At 45.6% G+C, this 19829-nt stretch overlaps 1 protein-coding gene across 3 annotated transcripts in view; it reads left to right on the top strand.

The window, feature by feature from the left end:
• Window positions 1–2842: 2842 nt before the first annotated feature.
• Window positions 2843–19829, top strand: part of SFMBT1 (Scm like with four mbt domains 1) — a 66864-nt gene continuing 49877 nt past the window's right edge. The window contains exon 1 of one of the 3 annotated variants that reach the window (XM_068201659.1): window positions 2843–2975. The gene's annotated coding sequence lies outside the window, so the exon portion shown is untranslated. Of the gene's footprint in view, window positions 2976–3566; window positions 3758–3916; window positions 4049–19829 lie in introns of those variants that run through there. The other 2 variants (XM_068201660.1, XM_068201658.1) reach the window with 2 other exon arrangements.

Here is a 19829-nt window from a genome sequence, read left to right on the forward strand (position 1 = left end):
CCAAATCTACCCTATAGGTAGGAACAAAAGCTTTTAACCAGCCTGTAACTAATTTGAATGAATATATCTGTAACTCAAAGCATTCTTCTCTGCATTTTACTCCCACAGACACAGTGTTCCTGTAAATTAATTATCCCCACTTCACTGAAGGGGAATTTTCTGTTCCATGAGTTTCATTTGAGTATGAGCACAGAACTGCAAACCCACACCAGTCCTGTTCTCGGTGCAGGGATGTACAGCTGGAGCCTGCTGTCTGTGCACAAAAAAGTTCAGAGGGACTTCTTGGCACTCGCAGTCTATAGGAGTGTGGTGCTAATTAATGTAGCAAAACAAAGGCAAACTGAATGTTTCACTGAAAGGAGCAGAAAGCCCTGCTCAGAGAAACTGGCTGGCACTTGAACCTGGCTACTGATTATCTAATGCTGTTCACACAGCTTGAACACTTCAGCTTCAAAACAGGCCTTCCCTAGCCTGAGAGAACAACTGAAGGAAAAGGTGTGATGCTAACAATATGTGTGACTTACTGGATCAATTTAGGGAAAATTTGGAATTCCTCATTAATCACTTAAGATAAACAAGGAAAACTAATTTTTAATGATCAGGAAGTTCCTAAAAGACATGTGGCTTATTTTGCATGAAGCATTCTGTTTTCATTTTGTAGAAGAAATGGCCTACCACAGTCTGCACCAAAACAGAAACCAGTGCCAAAACAGTGAGAGGTTGTAGGGAAACAGGTGAACCATTGAGGTTCTTGAAGATTCGTGTGTTGCCAGGGATAGGTTTGGTTGAAGAAACGGGACATACTGAGGAATTTGTGTGTAGTCTGGAGCCAGGATGTTTCAGAGAAGCCCAGGAGCAAGGTGCTTTACAGGGACAATGTTTGCCACCTTCCTGATGTGGCCAAAAGAGTGGACAGGTTGCAGAGTGAGCTGCTGGAAAAGGGGAAACCTCTGAGCAGGCTGAATGGTAAATAATCTTAAAAATAGGACAAGATGCATATTTTTAAGGCATAGAATCTTAAACTGCTCTAGCACAATTGATCTATTGCCTGGAGTACCAGAAATGGGTTGGAATGTATTAACAAGAAGTCATGCACTTAAAGATTAATTAGAGTAACTGCGAGTGAGCTCAGAGGTTCATCAAATGTGAGATTACACGAGGAGGAATCCAGGTACGTTATTGGTTGTAGGATAACTATGATGCCACTGTAATGTGGTCTTAAAAATGCTAATGTATTCTGGGTTGCATTGAGTGAGGTGTTTTCAGGAGAGGTGAGATATTAATATCGTGGTACAAGGCAGTTGTTAAGACCTTGTTTAGAACACTGCACACAGGGTAGAAGGCATAAAAGGATGCTGGAGGAGTGGAAAACCTATTTGGAGAGAAGATTTAAAGCAAAGCAGAAAGACTGAGAATGGATGATCTAATTGCTATTTATAGGGACATTTTAGGTAAGTATTAGAGAAGCAAAGTTATTTAATTCAAAGGGCAAAATGGTAAAGACCTAATGGATATAAATTGGTAGTGAATACATTTACACTGGAAATTAGAAAGTTTCTAGTTTCAGAAAAGTGGATGCTGGAGAAGCCTTGAAGATAAAAGTGAGGCACCTTGGCTGTCTGATAGCAGTCTAGTTATCCAGTTCATCCTCCAAACTGGATAATAAAATGGTGTTGGGTTTCTCACAAATTACCATTCCTGCAAAGAGGATATAAGAAGATTTAATCCCCGTGTGATGAAATGTGTATTTGCAGTGCGTTAGCCCCGTGTTTCAGGAGTTTGCTAACATGCCAGAAGGTCCACCAAGATTCCACCTCCTTTCCGTGCCTTTTTAACCTCCAAATCACTACAGATGACACAAAGTATCATGGAGCTGGCCAGGCGAAGGTTCTGTAAACAGCTGTCCTTCTGTGACTGACGATTAATTGGACATAGAAGATCGTTTAGATGTTTCACGGATCAGACTGGTGGGTCGCGTTTCTTTCTCTACGCAGTTGTGTGTACCAAGGACTCATTTCCAGGATCGCCGAGCAGTCTGGAAGGGCGTGCTTCTTGCTCTTGTCAGCCTGTGAAGTTTGTGATACCTGACTTATGAGGTTTTCTTCTTGTTGCGCACCAGTTTGGCGCTTTTGCAGAACAAGTCCTCAGTTTCTTGGCGGCTGTGCTTAGGTTAGGGGGTGGCTGCCGTGCCTGGCGGTGGCCGCGGAGATGTTCCGGGGAACTCACGGAGCCTGGCCGGGCTGGCCCGGGGCTGCCTGGAGCGGCGCTCGGTTATGCGGGCGGTGTCTGCTGGGACTCAATTAGGCGGTGCGGCAGCGGTTTCGTTTGAACAGTTAATTGCGCGGTGCCGGGCCGGGAGCGCTCGGCGGGGCCCTGCGGATCGGCATGGCGAGACCCCCCTCTAGCGGAGGGCCCGGGCCTCGCCCGCCCCTCGGCGGGAACGGCAGCGGGAGCGGGCGGGCCGGCGCTCCGGGAAACGGAACCGCGGGCAAGAAGCGCTCCAGCCCCGCGGGGGCCGTCCTTGGGCAGCGCCGCGAGCCCCGGGGCGGCTCCTGCCGGGCGCGGGCCCCGCTGTCCCGGGCGGCGGGCGCGCTGCGCTCCCTCCCGAGCGCCACGGGAAACGTCTTCGCTTTTTTACTTCAAGCCAGTGAGAAACGGAGGTTTCTTAACCTCGTGGAGAGCAGCATCTCTCCTGCGAGAGGAGCTGCGTGGCTGGCTCCGTCCTGCCTGGCATCGCAGCGCATCGCTGAGGAGTAATGGGAGCCCGGCGCGTCTCCGCGGTGCCGCGGCGCGCAGAGCGGTGTGAGCGATCTGCCCGCTGGCTGCGTAATGAGCAAGTTCATGGTTCCATTCGTTCTTCCTGCCCGCCGTTCCGGCTCTGCCGCTCTCTTTATTTGTTGGCACTTCTTTGCTCCAGAGACAAACCATACAGCTCACTCCATCCGCCTGCTCTTCGCCTCGAACAATCATTTCGGGTCGGTAGCAACTGGTGTCCAGCACGACGCGAGGGCACGTACGCACGGATAAGCCCCGGTGCCCGCGGGCTGGGCGAGCCGGCCGAGAGCCCGCGGCCCGGGAGCGCGTCCCTCCCGGCGGCGAGCGGAGCGGAGCGCGGCCGCAGCGCTCCCGCCGCCGTCTCCGGCCGCCGCCGCCGGCGGGCGGATGCGCTCCCGGGGAGCGCAAAAGCTTTTCGCGCGCTGCTCCCGCTGTCTCCCGCCGACCGGCGTGCTCGTTGTCGGCCACCGCCTCGGTGGGGACCGGCTGTGAGGATCGGGGCGGGGGGCTCTCCCTTTCCGCCCCTCCGTCCCCGCCGCACGGGCAGGAGCGCGGTGTTGCACAACCCGCTTCCTTTTTCTTTCGCTTCGCTGCGCCGCGGGCAGCGGCGGCGAGTGCGCGGGGCGCCGGTCTCCGCCCTGGGTGGGGGGGACGACACGGCCGGTGCCGCCCGCCCGCTCCCCGCCAACTGCGGCGCTGGCGCGGCCCCGCCGGCTGCGCGGCCCCGCGGGGGGAGGCACCGACGGGGCCGGCTTCTCTCCGAGGGGAAGGGGGCTAAATCCTCGCCGGGGCGGGGGGGATGGAGTCGGGACCGCGCATCCCGCGGCAGGCACCGACCGCCCCCCTCGCCCGCCGGGCCGTGTCCCTTCCCGCGGCGCCCGGGCAGGGCGTGGACGCCCGCCCCGCCCCGGCAGAGTCGCGGCGGCGGCGCGTCCCGTTACCGGCGGCCGAGCCCGCGCTGCCCCCGGCGCGGCGGGAGCAGGTGTCCGGGGGCAGCAGCCCGGGGCAGCGCGGCGGGGGCGGGGTCGGGGCCAGACCCCGCGGGGCCGGGCGGGCGGCGGCGGGCTCGGCGCGCCCGCGGCAGGAGGGAGCCGGAGCGCCCGAAAAGCCGGGAGGGGAGGGGAGGGCGGAGGGGCGGGAGGGGGGAGGCAGGCGGGCGGGCGGCGGGCGCATGCGCTCTGGCGGGCCGTGCCATATTGGAATGAGGCAGTGAGCGGAGCGCCGGGGAGCCCGAGCCCCGGCAGCGGCGCAGGGCTGGAAAAACTCCCCGCAGGTGAGGCGGGCGGCGGCGGCGCCCGCGCGCGGGCGGAGCGGCCCGGGGCGCAGCTGTTGGGGGCGTTTTGCCGGCGGGGCGCGGGGCCCGGAGGCTTTTTCCGGGCTCACGAAGTTTGGATGCGGGAAAAAGGCGGCGAGGCAGGAGGAGGAGGAGGAGGAGGGAAGAGGCAGGCGGAGCGCGGCGGGGAGGCGGCAGCGCGGGGGGGACGCGCCTTCGGCCGCGCCGAGGAGCGATGCGCGGCGCTGGCCGGGCGCCGGCGCGCAACTGCCCGCGCGCAACTCTGCGCGCTCCCGCCAGGGGCCCGCGGCGTCCCGCGGCGCGCTCGGCCGAAGTTGCCCTCCCGGCCGGCCCCGCGCCCGCCCGAGGACGCGCCCGGCCCCCGCGGGAACTTTGTGCGCGCCGCGCCGGCGGGGCCGGTCCCTGCCCGCGCCCGCGGGGGGCCGAGCCCACCGAGCGCCTCTCGCTCGCCCCCCTCCCCCTCAAAATGGCGGTGGAAGGGGACCTTTAAACCCCGCTCCGCTCCGCACCCCCGCCGGGCGCGGCCGCGCTCCGCTCGGCGCGGCGCGCGTCCCGCCCGGGGCAGCGGCTGGCGTCGGTCCCCGTCAAGTGGCCCGTCAGCGAGCGGCTCTCGCCTCCCGGTCGGGCTGGGTGAGTGGGTGTGGGGGGAGACGGGCGGGCGCCGCCTCCGCGGCCGCGCCGCCGGCTCTCCCGCAGCGCCGCCGCCCGCGCTGCGGGGCCTGCGCTGCCGCGGGGCCGGGCATTGTGTGCGCGCCGCGCCCGCCGCCGCCGCTCCGCACCTCCGGCGGCTCAGCGCCCGGCGGCGCTCCGGCGAGCGACACACAGCCTTTGTCTCTCGGGGAGTCGGTCTGCGCTGCCCGCCGCTCCTGCACCTGAAGTCGTAAATCGGGCGCCGGTGACACTGCCCGGGCGGCCGCCGGGGATGCCCCGGGACGCCAACTTCGGGCTGGGGAGGGAGCGGCGCCGGGGCAGCGGCTGCGGGAGGGCTCCCGCCCGGGCAGCGCCCGCTGGAAGCGGGAGGGCGGAATGCCCGCATCGGAAGGACTGAGCAAGTTTTCCGTCTGTGGCTTTTGCAAACTTGCTCCCAGCCTCCCCACCCCCTACACAGTGGAAATAATGAAAGGAGAAGAAAAACAGCGCGGGCAGTTAATTGTGAATTTGTGACTACGTTCGCTATTGCAGTTCTGCAAGGCCCTTATTTATTGAGAAATAGGCCAGTGATGTCTGTTTCAGTCACATGCATGCTTTGGCGAAACAATTATATCTACTTTGGAGAAACTTGTTGCCATTATAAAAAGGTTGTACACGGTAACCCTCAGCCCTGTCAGTTTCACACACTCCGGCAGCAGAATTCTGGTGGAAGAGGTTTTGCAGCAGAAGAAAAGGCCTAACTTACTGCTTCTTTGCTGTACCTTCCTTCCTTCATGGGAGCTGGCTGCTGTCAGTAGCCCAGGAGGTTACCATAGCGAACAGTTCTGTGAGGCAGAATATAAGGTGCACCACCAAAACTCACGCTGGAGAAAATGATAACCTACCTTGTAACTACAGAAATACCATTGTTGCAATCTACGTAAGGTTTGTGATGTGAGTGAACTGGTCAGAAACATCTGATTTGTAAGAGAAGTTGTTAATTGCAAGAAGTCTTGCTCCTTCGGGAGTGGAGCTGTAACTTGTAGCATCTACAGCATCCAGCAGGATGGATTCCTGGTCTGGCTGCGGTCTGTGATTACTGTTTCAAAATAGCCAACTGTTAGGACTAAGTAAATCAATGTGAAGATAAAAATAGATCAATTAACTGAAAGCCTAGGTTTATTGTGTGGTAGGTGGTGCTGACATGGATTTTACAATTTAAAAAAAAGTTTAAAAGTATCTGTCTATGTAAAAGATCATCTCTAGGGAGAAGGCTTAGTGGCCTTCCTGCCTTCGATACAGCCACTTCCTCTTTTGCCTTTGGTTTGTGGATTGTTGCTGTGATTGAGGGATGAGAATGAAATCTGGTTCTTCCCAGAACCTGTGTTGGGAAGATGCTTATGGACAAGACGGACAACCAAATAAAACTGTTCTCACTGCCTTTTTCAATGACTCACAGTTAGGAGATGGCACGGGAGTGTTGGGAGAATGGCTCTGCCGTTGTTCGGTGTGTCTGTGGCAGGCACTTAGCCTGGGACACCTCAAGATCCTGTCACATTAGAGCTGACACGCTCCTTCTCACGGGAGACAGCAGTGCAAGGCAGAGAGCAGGGAAACAGTGGCAGATCTCTGTAGTTATTGATCTTTATGGGTTTTCCTTTGCTGGTTTTTCCCCCCGTATTATTAATTTGCCGGCATTGAGTTACCTTATCTGATTGTTAAACCTGGCAAATCTCCTAAGCAATTGCTGGGTGGAAGAGGTGGATTAAGTGTAAGCTGACATGTTAATGACTGATAGAGTTTGCATGGTGTGATCTTTATATTCTGGGAGCCCTTTCACTGCCAGGGGAAAGATGTTAGTGAGTACTGCAAAAACAACATGTGCCATGGTATGTTTTGGTAACACTTTTCAGGGGATTTTTTGTCATTTCATGGCAGACCAGTGACAGCTGTAGACCACAACCTTTCCGTTGTGGTTGCCTTTTGACTCCACCGTATTTGGAATTCACCTTAACATCACTGCTGTGCTTCCAGTTGTGAAGTTTGGCCGTGGCATGATCATCATGCAGTGATGCAGACATCAATACAGTCATTTGGTGCTGGCTTGACTAAAGTAATTGTCCTACAAGTGATGCACTTGAGGCACGTGGCAACTTAATTACATGAACACGCTGACAGTGAAATGATTCATGTTAAATCCACTACAGTGTCCTTTAAGGGCATGGGAAAGTTAAACCTGGAGGTGCTTAGCAAGGGGCATTTTGGAGAAAGAACTTCCAGTGTCTAAAACCACAGGGCTTGCATTACATCCATTGTTCCTATAATGACATGGCAGACTTAATGCTACAGAATTATCTTGGGATTTGGATTCTTGACTTTTTAAGTGTGCAATTCTGTGTTTTATGGATTGGTCATTGACTTGAAACAGTGTAGCCTGTTCAAGTTACAAATGTTTTCTGGACCTATAACAGCTTTCTTTTGTGTTGTTCATCTGACTAATCTTGCTTGATGATTAGCAAATTTTATGTGTCATCTTTGTTTTGGTCTCTTGGAGCATCAGTGTTGCTGCTGGTAGTGGGCTGGACTTTGTGCTCCTTTCCTTTTGCTTTTGGGAAGTGGCTGTCAAGTTTTAGGTCATATGTTTAAATTTGAAGTGGGTGTTATTTAAAGCTTTTAAGGTCATGGGGGTTCTCCCTCTCAGGATTACTTTCTTACTTGAAAAGTCAAGGGATAGAATAAAGGGGAATGAGTTGATTTTTTTTTTTTTAATTTTGATTCAAATGCATGTTGAAATGGTGCTGAAGGCAAACACTCTGTTAGTGTGTGAGATCCTGAAAATGTCCTGAATGTGACATTTAGCAGTTCCCATTCTTGAAGTTCAGAAAAAGTCAAAAATGAGAGTAAATTTTTATCTGAAATTTATATTAGTATCCTATGATTTTTAAAGCCATGACACCAGTGCAATGATACTTTATTGTAATTATATATTTTTCTGACTTTAATGCGTAATTCTTTCTACTGCGCGAAGTTTTCTTTATATTGATAAAACCTATGAAAGAAGCATTGAGATGCTAATTAGTGCTCTTTTGATTTTAAAATAGTTTTGGTTCCCAGGGTACAGAATATAAATACATTTTTTAAGTTAGGTTTTGTGCATGTGAGACACACATTTTTTGTTCACTTTGTATCTGTGTTGATTTTTCCTCCTTTTTTCCCAGACTGCTGACAATCTTTGTGCATTGATGGTGGTCATATGATAATAATAGTAGCAATAGTAATAGTAGTAATAATAATAATAGTAATCATCGTAACAATTATCATCATTGCTTTGCCCCTATTTATGGGTGAGATTATGGTTTTTTAAATATTCCTAGTAAAGGCTGGTCTGTAGAATTAAAGCATTACAACATGAATTTTTCTCTGTATTCTTAATAGGGCATCTCTTAGGGGAATTACATGTTTGAATAGTTTAAATGTTCCCCTGTGAGAAAGGAGGGCGTGAACTTAGGCTGGAACAAGATATTGTGCCGATCAGTTGGGACTCTCCAGGTGACTCTCCACATCTCTGGGAAATTAGTGAATTTTAACTAATGCAAAGCTGCATGGTGGTTCCTGAATGGTAGGGGAATGCTTTAATAACCTTTGAAGATGGAAAGCCATAAGTATTCAGGGTACTTCTCTGCTTTGTTTGGCTTGGGAGTGTTGGATTGTCACCCACAGACACCACTGAGGAGTGTTCAGCTGGGAACTGTGCACATAAAGAAGGCCTGGGTGCCACGCGACCGAGGAAGCCCAGGTCCCCAGGTTTCTTTCTTCATCTGTCTGCCTGTCCTCTTTTTCCCTTCCTTTATGTCTTGTGGATTATCTAGGATGTCTTCATTCGTCTCTCAATGGAGACAGTGATATTCAGATTTATTTTCCCTGTGAAAATAAGCATCTTAGTACAACATTTGTTGGATCTTCGTGTCACAGAAACCCCAGACCCTCAGTCATGTTTTGTTGACTTGGTTTGGGGAAGAGTCCTGAGAGGAGAGGCAAAAAATGCACACATGCAGGTATTCCATGTTGATCTAATGAGCCTTGTTTGCTAGGATAACCAGGTAAGCAATAATGTTAAAACCTGAAGTAGGAAGGGCTTCACTGAGGTTTGCAGTAGCACATCCATCTCTTCTGTAATGCCTCGCTCTGGTACTGGGATTTCTGCTCTTTCAAGTGTTGTTTTTTTAAAAGACAGAGCATCCTTAAGTGACACAAGCTTTTTTGCTGCATGGATTACTTGTGGTAAATAATGCACAAGTAAGAGTTTTCTCTTCACTTAAAGTTGGTGGGAGCCATATATTTTGTTTTGGTTTTTTTCACCCTTTGGGATATGGAACATGGACAGGTTGCAGATGCTTTTACCTACAGTGCAGGTGAGTTGTAGCTACAGAGGTAATCTCAGCAATTTGTTCAGATTATGTGGACATTTAAAATGTGATTATTGTCCCTAGAGTCTTCCTGAGCAGCAGTTTTCTGGTTTTCAAGGTCATTGTTTATATTGCTGTGGCACTTCATTTACACTGGTTTATTTGCTGTTGCACTTGAGGACACTTCTGTTCACCACAGAAGCAATCTCTTTCTTCAAACAGATGAGTTGAGAAGGAGATTAGTGGAATGTGATGTTATCTAAAAATGATGCAGCTATTAAACCAGTACTGATCAGTGGGACAAGACATGCATCTTGGATTATTTTTTTCTTGAAGAGTAAATGATGCAGGGCTGAGTGACCTCCTCTCCCATTTTGGCTGATCGGAGTTGAGGGCTCTCAGCATATCTCAAGAGGTGCTCTGTCTTGCAGAATTGGGTCATTGGTTGGAAATAATGGTGGTGGTGGGGAACCCTGCGAGGTTTTGCTGTTTGTCACTTAATCCTTTTCAAGGATGTGAGGGACTGCTGCAGTGATCCTGAGGTAGATAGCAAGTGGATTGGAGAAGATGAACACTGTCTTGATGTATTTAGAGGCTGTAGTCACTATTTCTTCTGGCAATGGGTGACAGAAAGCCATAAATAGCACCTTCAGATTTGTCATTGTTTCCAGAAGAAACCAATCAAGTCAGGAAATGAAGGCACTTCCCCTCTGATGCTGGGTGCACATTTATTACAAATGGCTCTGCGAGTCCTGTGGGTGTCTCACCTCTTTGTGCTGGAGCAGGTGATGCTCTGGCATTTCTTATCTTTTTTGTGATCTCTTGACCTGGGAAAATACATACAAATGTACAATTTATTTTTTTATTATATGGTATATTTTTTCTTTTTGTTGCCTGACTGAATGAAATCCATTTAGGATTCCCCACCTCCTTGGGAGCTGTAGTAATGTTCACATTTGCAGCTCAAGCATGCACTTTGCTCTCTGCACAGGGAGCCATGGCCTCTGGTTTAAAAAAAGAAACTTATTTGTCTTGAAATCATAAAAAAAAATTTAAAATTTTAAATCTAAGGACTATGAAACTCTATTATACTGTAAAGCTTTGTCTGAAACCACAGTGGGTTTTTGAGAGTATCTTTGGTGTCAAAGCAACTTTTGAAAGGAGGCCAACGCTGGCTTTAGTGCCCAGTAACTTTGAATGAGGACATGGTGCTGAAAAAGCTGTGGTGTTTCACAGCAGTATGGAAAAATGCTAGGGGTATGTATTATAGACATAGGCTTTCCCTCACATATAAATAAATTTTACTGCTTATTTTTTCCTAATGTCACGTTCCAGATGTGCCTCCATTAATGTGTTAAGCACTGAATTGTTCAAATTGTGTTTTTAAGTAAATTACAGAGCCTGTCATTAGGTTCCCAAAGAAATGTCCAGGTAGGGAATGCCAAGCAGACAGGCAGGGGGAGAACATGGAGATGCTTCCTTGCAGCTGGGCCAGCAAAACTCACAGAATGCACAGCCTAAAAAAGAAATTATTGAAAGAGGCAGTGATTCCTTCCAGGATTAACTCTGCTCATTGCTCTTTAAAGTGTTACCATGAGGGTTAAACTAATGGCCCTAAGAAATAATGCAAGCACAGGATCAGTCACAAGTGTTACAGATATAGCACTAATTGGCCAATTGAACCGAGCTAATCAACTCCTTTTAAATGAATGTGGCCATGGGCACGGGCACTGGGAAATCTTCCCCTCTCACAGGGAGCTTTTCCTTCTCTTTTTGCAAAATAAAATCCAATCAATTTAACTGTGAGGCTTTTTAGTCCAGTGGCCAAGAGCAAAAGTCTTCTTTTTCATGTGATTATTTTATATTGTAAGTTATTTGTTAAACTTTTTAAATAGATTTTGGGAAGGGAGAAGGAGCCTAATTTTGAATTGCTCTTTTTCTTCCAGGCAAATCTTACATTTTGAACTTATTCCTTAGCACATTTAGACATGTATTTTGTCACTCCCCTTAATGAAAACCAATGTATTTAGGGAAGTGGTTTGGTTGAAGCACATGAGTCCAGTTTGTTTTGATAATAAGCCAGTTCTAGATAATTCTAGAACTCCCTCACTGCAAGTGTAGAGGGAGTGTGTCCAACAGCTGCTTTGTCTGGTTTTGATTTTTTTACTGGTTCATCTTATGTAAGAAAGAGAAAATGACTGGAAACTGAAGAATCAGGGAAGTTTTGTTCTTCTTCTGGTCTTCATACACACAAAAAAAAGACAGCAGAGTAACAGCTGGAAGGGCAAGGTGACAATAAAAGCCACAAATTTTTAAACTGATGTTAATGTTCCTTGGTTTAACTCTTATGTTCTTACTTAATGAATATCAGATTTTTTTTTTTTTTTTGTTTCTGCCTTCTCTGTATATGCTTTTAAGGTAAGAATACTCATTATCCAATTAAAGTTCAGTTTTATTTCTAATTGAAGTTCAATTTCCATCTAAAAGCAACTTTAAAAAAATTATAATTCTTAGGATTATCTAATAAGAAGTGCTGAAATTATCTTTTCATAGTAAATCTTAAGTTTTTATTTCGATAGTCAGATTTAATCTTCTGCATTTATATTTTGTTTCCAAACAGTGGTTGCATCTTACTGGGAACTATTTTTAGGTTATTGAGAAATAGCAGTATTGCACAGTTTAGTATGCTTTCATTTAAGGCAATTTATATAAATGCTTTCCTTTTGTGCTGTGATGTAGGTATTGACATCAAAATACACTTTGTTAGTCTTGATCGTTCTTACATGCAAATGTGAGTGTAGATAATATTGCTGAAAAAGAAACCTTTCTATCACTTGCTGAAGTCATCTTTATAGAAAAATAGCAGCATTGATGCTTCTGAAGAGGTGTGGTTTTAGAAAGCTGGGTCACAGTGGTTACAGTGCTCAGGCTGGACAAGTCTCTGAATGAAGCAGTATTTTTTGGGTTTCAAAGACTAATGGTGTATGATTTCTTCATTATCTGCCTTACCTTAATGCATCTGACAAACAGCATGGCGAAATCCACTTCAGTGTGTAAAATTCTGCCTTAGCAGTGAGATTTGAAACAAAAATCCACTGCCGGTGTGGCTGAGAAATTTCTTTGCATTGCTGGAGTAAGACTGGCTTCAAGTCTAGCTGAAATTGAGATGATCATAAAAATTGCCATCATGTGTCAGATCAGACACCTAGTCCTGTGCCTCACCTCAGCAATCCCTCGAGATGAGGATAAGAGGCAGTGAAGTAGAGCTGGGCACGCTCTGTGCCCGAGGTGACGCGGCCGCGCAGGAGCCGGGCATCGGAGCTGTTCTCTGCCCCTTTGTCCCCTCTGAATGCACACCTGGTTATGGGTCTGCAGTTTGTTGTGTGCCACGTCAAAGGGTGCTCAGTCTGTGTTTTCTGGTTCTTGTGCTAGGAGAAATAGGGAATGACCTTTCCTTGTAGTTCTTTTTGATGCTAGTTTTGACTTTGCACAGCTCTCGTGCTCTCCCGTAGCTGCGCTGTTCAGCTCGAAGAAGGAAACCTCGTGCGTTGTGCAGAAGATGCTGGAGCTTGTGTGTGCAGTGCTGGACAGGGGTGCTCTTCTGGTTCTGGGTGTTTCTTATCTTTGCTATAAAACTGGGCTGTACATCCATCCCTGTTAGTATAGAAATATTTCAAGCCTCTGATGCTGTTTCTTACCTTCTTTTTGTGGATCTTTTAGTATTTTCATGGCTGTTTGACACCAGCCCTACAGGCCATCTCAAGGGGCTCTGGATTTCTAGAGTTGTAGTACAGTGTTTGTTGTTTTCTTCTCCGTTCCTTGAGGCTCTTAATGAGTATGAAATTGATGTTCCAAGAGAATTAGTTGTAACAGTTTCAAAATTCCGAGTTGAAGTAGCTAATTTAGATCACACTGTATAGGTGAGGTTATTTCTTTTTCTGTGTCTCATTATCTTGCCTTTAATTTCATCTGCTATTATCCTTCTGCAGTTCTTAGCAAACAGCATTTATTTTTTATCTCCTGAATGGTTCTGTATTGTTTTCAAACTTTGCACTCTAATGTTTGTGTGTTTCCCTTGAAAAGCAGGACACAGTACAGTCATTAGTCCTCCTGATATTGTGAACAGCAGCTTTTTCTTTCTGTCATTATTTCATGTCTTAATAATAAACCTTAATCATACTTAAGTATGAGATGTACTAGAAGAAGCGCCACAATATTTCAAGTCTCATTGGATGAAAGTACCCTCTAACCTGAGGTGATCACTGGACTTGGGTTTGGCCTTAATGCCCAGATTGTGTCCTCTGCTTTCTAAAACTATTACTTCTCGACAAATTGGTTGATAAATTGCCTTAATTTAATGAACTGTTAACATTTAGTGATCTTTGACTAGATCTGCTGTGCAGCATATGGTATGGAATTTAACACTGATATTTTCAACATCTAAAAAATATTATTCTGTAGTTCCCAGGTTGTGAAGCTTTTGAAATGCTGGTAATTCAGATATGTATTCCCAGACACCAAGCCTACATGCTGTGGTGTGACTAGATCAGTGGGTGCTTCAGTTTGGAAAAGGACAAAATGAACATCCCTGGTCTGGAAGAACAAGATGAAATCAGTCTCCTTGTGGTGGCTCCACGGTGCCTTGTGGCCACAGCTGTGTGATGGGCACAGGAGAAAATGCATCTTACATTTAATCCCTATTGGATGGGAATATGGCACAATCCAAAGGGTTTATATTCCACATGATTTACTTTGCTATAAGGTAAGAAGTATGTTGGAGATTGTTGAACTAAGAAAAGTGATTTCATTTTGCTGTTGATGAGTGTTTTTCCTTCGCCTTTTAGGAAAATCCATTCACTCTTTGTCTGTACCTCAGCAGTTTTGTGGCCATTCACTTCTTCTGGGTGTGCCCAGCCCTCATATCAGGGAATGGGCTTTTAATATTTTGTGTTTAGAAGACCCTTTTTATAACCATAAAGGCTAACAAAGTACCTTACCGAGAATTAAAGTTAAGATGTTGCAGAGACGTTGACCTCAACTTTGGAAAGCTTTTAGGGAGTATTTTTCTAGGCCAGTTCTTCACTCAATTGATGTTCTTGCTTTGCATAGAGATCTGATAATTCATTTTTTTCCATCCCTGTTGCTCCTGGAGCGATTGTGGCAGTGCTGGGCTGTGCAATTTCGGGTTGCTGCTGAGGGCAGCACTTAAGTGGAGATGGTGTAATTTACATCCAGTGCTGCACTTGCCACTTAATGTTTTCTAGCAGCTCCATTTCTATAGGGAGCAAATCAAAACAGACTTGGGCTGTCAGCAGAGATGTGTTTTTTAAACACAACCAGATGAACGGTTTTCTTTTCCATTTAATCAAGAGTATACTTAAAAATGAATGTCACAGCAGAAGCATGTGATTGAAATACATGCAGGTATTTCTAGTGGGTTTAGCTCTAAAGAACTTCCATGGGCTACATTTAGATGTAGAATATTGACATGGGGGAAGAAAATGCAGGAGGGTTCATAAAATAACTTCTTAAGGAAGCTTTTTCAGGACAAAGTTGTCCTTTGGTTTTTCTGAGGCACTGTTTTTATTACATCCTGCTACAGTATTAAAATTCTGTTTTAATGATTGCAACTAATGATTCAAAAGTTGAAGTGGAACCTGAATAGAAGAGTATTATCTCTCTTTTGTATGTATTAATGAAACAAGGTTGCATATGGCAGCACAGTGATGTCTGAAAAAATACATATTGAACTTTGCAGGGAAAGGGCTGCAAAAATAATTCAGTGGGGGAAACAAAAAGTATGAATTTGAAAACACTTTTTATGACAGTGTAAATGTTCCAGTGTTGTCAGGATCAAGCTTTGAAACTGTACACCTAAAAATAGAGAAATCTTTTTCAGTTGCACTCTGTCTTTTGAGCCCTTAGGGTCAAGTCTTGTTTTTCTCTCCATATGAACAGACATGAAGAAAAAAAATCTTAAAATGTGAACGGATTTTCTTGTAATTTTACCATTCCTGATGTTGGGATAATAAGAGCATCATCCCTTACTGTGAGCTCTTCACTAAAACCCTGTGCTTTAACTGTTCTTAGGCCTGTAGGCCTGTTAATGTTCTTGTGATTCAAAACGTGTAGTTAAAAGCTGTTGTCTTTCTTTTCTCCATATTTTTTTTCTCCTTTCATTTTAAGCTTTCAGTACTTTTCAAAGGGAGTAATGAGAAGGGAGCACATCAATTAATGAGCAATAAAAAAAGGCAATGCCATATTTTTGTGGCATTGCCTAGACAGAATGCCATGGTTCAGCACAGCTCGTAATACAGTAATTCTGTTTGTGTTCTGCCATCTCAGTTTGCATGTGCAGGGGCAGTAGATGACTCAAAGGGAGCTTTAGCAAGTGAAAACAGCATGGACAGTGCATGGATGGTTTCAGTGGATAGTGCAGGCACAGCTCATCAGCTGCGTGAGAATAGGTGCCTGTTTGGCTCCCCATCAGAGGGTTTGAAGGTCATGTTTGGTTGAAGATGTTCCAAGATTGAATTAGGGGACTTCTGATGATTATTTATGTTGATGCCTGAAGTCTCTTGGAATTAATCAATCCAGGAAGACCGATACTGGCATTATAGCCAGCCTAGTGTGTATGTTTTTCTCAGTTTTCTGCAGTTAAAGTGCCACATTTAAAGCCTTGTTACTCTGAGATGTTTTCTCAGCCTGTTATGAAACTTCACTTACTTCACTTGAAAGGCTGGGGCACTGCTTTAACACCTAAAGTGTATGAAGTAATCCAGGCTGTGAGAAGGAACCATATTTCTGTGCTTTTAGCCTCTTGTTATTTCTGCTTGGACATAATGTTAAGAGATGTGCTGGCAGTGGAACTGAAATAGTGGCTGGGTTCTGCTCGGTCAGTAATGATAGCTGGAGAGGGATTTTCTTTTTGCACACAAGAAGTTGTGTCAGGGCATCAGGCAGCCAGGAGCATGTATTGCTGACACAATGGCAGTGTATTCAAGCCAGCTTGTCTTTGTGAGATTTGTTGGGTCTCACAGGTAGAATGAAAAATATGTTATGGTACCCAGATCTGTAATTTCACACAGAATTGTGTGTCCTGTAAATATCTGCTGGTTGAGCACTTCTAAGAGATTTGTGATGGAACTTGGGACACTGATATTTCTGGGTTCCTTCAGATAAAAAGGGAAATTTTTGCATCTTATCCTTATAATGCACCTCCCCTAGACATGCATGCATTTCCATTAAAAACCCATTTGCTAATCTGAGCTGGAACCCTTTTAAAACAAAATGTGAATAAAATCTTGGAAAGCAGTGGGAGACCTCAGGACTCTACAGGGAAAGGCTTGAACTCTGCCATCCACAGCCTCTTATGCATAAAGTTAGCCTTCTAAAGATAAAAGAAAAATCAATTACAAAGCAAGAAGGAGAGCGAAGGGGTGTAATTAAAACACATAATCCTAAAAACAACATGAGCAGTACTTTTTCATGTTATATTTAAAGCAGCCTGCTTTGTGTGTGCAGTTGCTATTGCTTAAGATTATTGATTTAGGTTCCTGGGGGAAACACTTTGGAGAGGATGCGAAAAGGATGACGTCTGTTGGTGTGATTTCACAGGAGCATTCTACTTAAGGCAGTTTGCTGGAGAGTTTTCCTTCACTGCTTGCTAGTCTTTCTTTGACAAAATAAATTAAAAAGGGCTGAAATGAAGTGCTGCTTCTCCTTTTTCTCGCGCTGGCAGCAGTTGTCCTGTCAGCCCGAGTGCTGCAGGCAGCAGGAGGAACCAGAGGCAGCACGGGGACAGCTCGCTGTCCCCTCTCACATCCAATCCAGCACTTGATTCCTAAAGTTCAGCAGTTTGGACCTGGATTTTCAGAGTGAAGTGATCCACAGCAGTGCCTAAAACCTTGGGTAGGATGTGCAGCCCGAGGTCCCCATTAGTCTGGGAGCTGGAGAAACGTCTCTGGAGTTCTGTGCTAATGGGTGCTGTGGTAAATACACATCTGCTGTTCCTCTGCTAATTAGCAGCTTGGTCTTATGCTAATGGCAGGAGTTGGGTTAGACCACCTATCTTCTTGGTAGTGAGGCAATCCCTGGCTGGAGTTAAAGCATTTCTTTATCAAGACTGGCTTTTGTGGTGGAAATATTGTGATTCTGTCTATAGCAGGGGGAGGTTGTGGCACACACAAGCCTGCTCTGCAGCTGGCTCAGAAAGGAGAGCCTGTAGGTGTTCATGAGTGATTGAAGGTGACAGGCTGTCCATCTTCAGACCTCATTCCTTCAGGAGCTGCAGCTGGTTTGCTTTCACAAGCAGGGATGGTGCCTGATTTGTTGGAGAGGAAGAAACTGTGAGGAAGGAAATGTGGGAGGGAACTGGCAAAAGAAAAATGAAGATGAGTATAGAGATGAGGGTTGGACATGAACTTGACAGTCGAGAGATTTCAGAATGTCTTTTGAATGCTCTTCTGCTCTTAATACCATTCAAAAACTCATCTTTTCCAGTAGTCTAGAAATAAGGATTACAAATTCCTTGGATTATTTAATATTTTAGGCTGATAGCTTGATAAAATATTAGTGGTATTATTTCATAAATTATTTTTGTGGAAAAAAAATTCTCTGTTAAGGAAATATTTAGAATTATTGTAAATCAAGTATCCATTTCTTATAGCAGTTGATGTGCATGTCTTGTTCTCTGCCTAAATGTTGTGTGCAAGCCTAAAGAAAAATTGCTTGAATAAACTTATGTCATGAGGTTTCGTAGTCAAAAACCATTCTTGCCTCTATTCATCTTTTACCTGGAATACTTTGTCCTGTTTGTCTGCTTTTGTAAAAATAGCTTGTGCCATCAATTCAGTTCCTTTGATAAAACTAATAATTAGAAGATATGCAATCAGAAACTAAAAGCAGCTATGCTTTTCAGCTAGAGAGAGCAAGTGTGTAATCACTGCTCAGAGAACAGGTTCCTGAATTCAGGTTGCTACCAGTGCATTTGCATTTTGAATCTATAAAAAATCACAATCCTTTCAGAGAAAGTCAGTGGAAAACCTGTTTCTGCAGGAGATGAGCTTGCTTGTTCCCTCCTGATCTGCTGGGAGATAGAAATGGAGGAACCTAAACATGTTCATAGTGTTTTTCATGAATTGAAACACTGTGTGACTCGGATCCTTCCCTCAGGATGTGTTTCCTGGCAGCTGTGTCAGACTGAGAAGTTCTGGGCTTCAATCTGAAACTGGCCTTTGGCAAACGTGTCTTGCATTAAAAGTTCCACAGCAGCTTTTAAATGCCTTTAAGTGGCTGTAGTCCTTTGAGGAGCCTCATCTATGATGGGTTTGGTAATTAGCTGCTGGCAGTGGGCTGGTGTTGCTGGGGAATGGAGCTGGGATTGCAGGGAAGGTCTTGATGGTGGCTGAACCCACTTTTGGGATGGACTGAATTAATGATGCACCTGCACTGTAGATGTTTGGGACTTGGAGACTGTATGTACAGTAACTGTAACTGTAAATACTTTCAAGTATTTCATGAAATATCTTGGGGAGAAGTTTGAGTATTGGTAGAAAACCACATCAAGGGAAAGATAGAGACTTCTAAAAATAAAATATATAACAAACTTTTCTGCTTTAAGCAGGTTTCGTGTAGTCTGCTGTGAATGTTGAGAGTCTTTGTGGATTGTTTTTAGAGTTGCTATTGCATACTGTCATGTTGAGTAGGTATATTCTAGATGTTTCTGATGCTTCCTCACAGAAAGAGTTACAGGGCTCAGCAGTTTTCACCCGCTGTGGATGCCAAAGAAGTGCAGAGAATGATTTACAGAACAGATTGAATACAGGGCAGTTATGCATGCCCACAGGTGGCTCTCTTCCCCCACAGCAGGAATTTGCCTTTTTTACCACTGCCACTTTTATATGAGTAGGATATTTTTGGTTTATTTTTTTATAATAAGTCACCCACACTCTGTCATACCTTTGACACATGTTTGTATCTTCCCACTTTTGATAGGTGGTTGTTAATTCTGAAGTCTGATTATTATTGTCACTGCAGTGCTGGGGATGCACTTCTGCCAGCGCTCGCTTTCAGCAGTGGTTTTGTTTTGTTTTCTTATTCATCACAAGCCGTGTACAAGGAGATGCATGAGGCATTCCTGTGTGTTTGCAGGCTGTAGATTCTCTTGCAGATGAGGGCTGCCTTTGCTGACTTGGTCATAAAATACCTTCTCTGCCAACAGTCTGAATCGTTTCCATGCTACAAATACAAAGTTACGAGAATCCCCAAGTTTGTGGGAAGTTTGTCTTTCTCCATTGCCCAAAGTTTGCTTCAGGGAAGAAAGTGGAAGTTAATAGAAAGTGAACCTAGCATTCCTCCTCCTGAAAAACTTGAGGAAGGGTGATTTGGAAAATTTAAAAAAAAATGTAAGCTGCAAAGGCATAGCTTTAACTCTGCTGCAGATATGCTAATACAGAGTTGATCATTATGTCTTGTTATCCTGTGTCTTTCAATAACTAATGAACTGTAAACCAAGAGCTTGTAGCAAGATTCTTTTAACTTGAACTTTATTTAAACTTCTCTGTATTGTTATTTCCTTATATTGGTCAATAAGACTTCATATGTGGCTGCTCATTAGCCTGATTTTTATCACAATAATCAGTTTTATAAATTATTGTAAGCCTAAAGAGATAGTTTTGACAGTCCTCTGTAGGAAGCTATACTGATAACTAATGTTTGCTGAT

Source organism: Anomalospiza imberbis, chromosome 11, assembly GCF_031753505.1.
Source record: "Anomalospiza imberbis isolate Cuckoo-Finch-1a 21T00152 chromosome 11, ASM3175350v1, whole genome shotgun sequence".
In the NCBI taxonomy this organism is placed as follows: Eukaryota; Metazoa; Chordata; class Aves; order Passeriformes; family Viduidae; genus Anomalospiza; species Anomalospiza imberbis.